Genomic DNA, 3,849 nt, shown 5'->3' with positions numbered 1-3,849 from the left:
CGTAGAGCAAATATGCCACTCCCCTGCCTGCACTGAGCTGCTGTGACATGCAGACAGAGTAGAGAGGGAGTGTCACGATCGTCGTTAAGAGAGGAGGACCAAGGCGCAGCGTGATGAACGAACATGTTTATTTATCATTAGCGATAAACACGGACAGTAAACAAAAACAACAAACGACTCGTAACGTCCTAGGTAACATAGACCAACACGGAACAAGAACCTACAAACACAAAGGGAAAAACAGACTCTAAATATGGCTCCCAATCAGAGACAACCAGCCACAGCTGACACTCGTTGCCTCTGATTGGGAGTCACTCAGGCCAACATAGAAATAACCAAACTAGAACTCCCAACATAGACATACACCACATAGAAAGAACACACCCTGGCTCAACATATAGAGTCCCAGAGCCAGGGTGTTACAGTACCCCCCCCTAAAGGCGCGGAATGCGACCGCGCCTCCACTAGAGCAAAACAGGGGAGGGCTGGGTGGGCATTCCTCCTCGGCGGCGGTTCTGGCTCCGGCCTTGCCCACCACCCTCCAATAAACCCCCATAGCGCCCTGGTCCGGTCTGGCCCCGCTGGCTGGAGCTGAACTGGACGTAGCAGGAGCGGTTAGCTTCAGCTCCGTAGTGGAGCAGTTGACCGGTACCTTACCAGGCACCGGTGACCCAGGCACGGGTTGTGCTGGACTGACGACACGCACCCCTGGCTTGGTGCGTGGAGCCGGAACGGGCCGGACCGGGCTGACTACTCGCACCCCTGGCTTGGTGCGTGGAGCAGGGACAGGCCGGACCGGGCTGGCGACGCACACCGTAGGCTTGGTGCGTGGAGCAGGGACAGGCCGGACCGGGCTGGCGACGCACACCGTAGGCTTGGTGCGAGGAGCAGGGACAGACCGGACCGGGCTGGCGACGCACACCGTAGGCTTGGTGCGAGGAGCAGGGACAGGCTGGGCCGGGCTGGCGACGCACACCGTAGGCTTGGTGCGTGGAGCAGGGACAGGCCGGGCCGGGCTGTGGGGACGGATAGGAGACCTGGAGTGAAGAGCTGCCACAACCCGTCCTGGCTGAATGCCACCCTCACACACTCTGTCGGAGGCATCAGCACAGGACGTACAGGGCTGTGTACCCGTACTGGCATAACAGCACGTGACACTGGCGCAGGATATCCGGGACCGAGGAGAGGCACTGAGGCCACGCAGCGCTGAGCCGGCACACTCCGTCCTGGCTGCATGCCCACCTTCGCACAACACGCGCGGGGTGCTCTGCACAGGACGTACAGGACTATGCCGGACCACTCGTGGCACAGAACGCCGCTCCGCATACCGCGGAACCTGCCCAGTCCCATGCTGCCATGCCTGAGTACGGGAAGTTGGTTCCGCTCTCCATCCAGGCTCCGCCAACCTGCCATCTGGCCCCCCAAACCCGGTGGCCTCCTCTCCTAATCTCCCAATACAACCTGTGGCAGCCTCCTGCTGCCCAGTCGCCCATGCCGTGTGCCCCCGCCTAAAAATTTTCTGGGGTTGCCTCTCGCCTGTCCGACGATGACACTGCTAACGCCGCTGCTCCTCTCTCACCAGGGCCTTAATCCTAGCCCATGGCACTTTGCCCCCGAGCATGTCCTCCCAGGACCACGATTTGCCCACCTGGGCCATCGCCAACATCTCCATCTCCTTTCTCTCCATCTCCTTTATTTACAAATAAAATAAATAAAAAGGAGAGACACATATAAAAGAGTCGTTACAATGGGGAAAAAGGACATCAAAACTACAAAAGTAATTACTCCTGTTGATATAGTACAAAATAGTAATCCTCTAGTTAATGGTATTGCAAGGTTGTCTGGAAAATGGAATAAACGTTGGCCTGACATTGAACAACCATGGCCAGTGGAAGGGACTCTTAACCCAGACATCATCAAGATAATGCAAGTGCTTGTATCCACATATAAGGCAGATCAAAAGAAGGGGAACAACGTAAAGAAAAGAGACAAAGAGAGCTGGGTGTTCTAAAGCTGTTTGGAAATGAAGGACAAAACTGATAAAAGATAGAAAAGATCAAAGAGACAGAGGTATAGAGAAAATTGCAAAAGAGGTGAAGGTAACAGAAAAACAAATGGCAGAAGTCAATACACCTTTCTCACATATGGATTCAGCAAAAAGACCCCCACCTTACGAGGAAGAAGTAGAGTTTAAGGACGTCTATCCTCAGCTTCCAGTGATCATTCAGGAGGGTGATTATTGCATCAGAGATGAAGATGAACAAATAATAGAGAGAGGACGAGCAGAAACGACCATAAAGATGAATCCAAACTCCAAAAGCAAGAACAAAACGAGATGTCTGGAAACTAAGGGTGGAGTGAGGTTCAGGAGGATGGACCTTGAAGATGATGATGATGATGATGATCAGAGTGATTCAGAAGAGATCATGGGTGGATATGACCCTGTGATCAGACAGAGGTTGGCCAGAGCAGAAAGAAGGGGTGATGGAAGTTGGAAGAAGAAGAATACAAGAGATTCGAGTTCTGATGAAAGTAGATGGAGACAGCGATGAAGATTTGGAGATTAAAAGTACTTCATATTCAAGAGGATTTTATCCTACAATGACTAGCACAGAAGAAATAGAACAAGATATAGATCAATGCATATCATGCCTGGATAAGGCCAATAATTTAGAAGAAGTAAGACAATTGGAAGAACAACTCAAGAAGCTGAAGATACAGAAGAAAAAACGTATGAAAAAAGGATCCCAAGAATTGGAGAAGAAGTATACATTAAGGCCAAGACAAGGGAGCACCAGTAAGAAGATGATGCCAGTGATCATTCGAGGACAGAACCTGGAGTATAAGCCTTTGCAGAATACTGATATGTCAGATATACTTGAGAAGCTGCCTACTCTTCAAGATTGAATATATCCTTGGTTTTCAAAGTTGGAAGAAATTACGGTGGGAACACAGTCTGCCATAGGAGACATTAAGATACTTTTGGCTAATCTCCTTGGGATTCCAGGCATGGAATAAATTTTTCAGAGAGCTGGACTTCATAGATATGTGGGGACTGCAGTGAACGACCCTGAATTGTTGGCTGCAAGTAGAAATCGGCTGTGGGGAGCACTGAAAGATATGTTTCCAACAAATGTGTATCCTGACAACATTCTGATTGATCCACTAGGACAACAAGAAAATCAGAGAGCCTACGTGTCAAGAGTTCATCAAGTGTGGAGAAATATTACCGGAAATGATCCAGATGTGAGTCAAATTGAGCAGTCAATTTTGAGAGCTAAACTACAGATGGGACTGCCCTCACCAGTAAGGAGCAAACTGGCAGAGGTGGTTGGACTTGGAAGCATGACAAAAGGTGTCTATACAGATCATATAGCCCATCAAGTGGATCTGTACCGGAAAAAGGAACACAGCCAGAAAGAACAGGACCAAGAAACTCTCAGAAAACTCAAATACAACTGGTGGAGAATAAGAAGGAGAAGAAACATGCTTTGGTTATGCAGAATCAGTGTGCACCAAATCAACAATCACTGACACAGCTTCAACCAAACCAGTTCCAACCGCAATTGTACCAGCCACCAATAGCGGTACCAGTCGTTTCATATCCACAGCCAGTTTCTGGACAGAGAAAGAATTGGAGAGGAAGAGGATGAGAAGGTTTAGGAAGAGGAAGAGGAGGAAAATGTAAGCCATACTTCCAGCAATCTTCAGAAGTGTGTTATAATTGTGGACAGGTTGGTCACTTTGCCCGTGAGTGTAATGGGCCAGGAGGAAACACCAGAGGGAATTTCAGAGGAAGATACAGGGCCAGTCAAGATCATCTGGAGGACCGGTGAACCCTTATAGGGG

The sequence above is a fragment of the Coregonus clupeaformis genome, unplaced genomic scaffold (genome assembly GCF_020615455.1).
Source record: "Coregonus clupeaformis isolate EN_2021a unplaced genomic scaffold, ASM2061545v1 scaf1441, whole genome shotgun sequence".
Lineage (NCBI taxonomy): Eukaryota > Metazoa > Chordata > Actinopteri > Salmoniformes > Salmonidae > Coregonus > Coregonus clupeaformis.
Note: the sequence above shows the minus strand (reverse complement) of the source record.